Source organism: Leptonotus elevatus, unplaced genomic scaffold (assembly GCF_054856555.1).
Source record: "Leptonotus elevatus isolate MCC_2025b unplaced genomic scaffold, RoL_Lele_1.0 HiC_scaffold_78, whole genome shotgun sequence".
In the NCBI taxonomy this organism is placed as follows: domain Eukaryota; kingdom Metazoa; phylum Chordata; class Actinopteri; order Syngnathiformes; family Syngnathidae; genus Leptonotus; species Leptonotus elevatus.
The window spans coordinates 109,779-110,000 of record NW_028233745.1 but is presented as its reverse complement, the minus strand read 5'-3'; positions in this window follow the sequence as shown (position 1 = coordinate 110,000).

Genomic DNA, 222 nt, shown 5'->3' with positions numbered 1-222 from the left:
CGCCCGTCTTCGGGGCTTGTTGCTGGCCGTTGGAGGAGCTCCAGCGGACCGGGGGGAGCGCGTCCGTCTTCGGGGCTTGTTGCTGGCCGTTGGAGGAGCTCCAGCGGACCGCGGGGAGCGCGCCCGTCTTCGGGGCTTGTTGCTGGCCGTTGGAGGAGCTCCAGCGGACCGCGGGGAGCGCGCCCGTCTTCGGGGCTTGTTGCTGGCCGTTGGAGGAGCTCC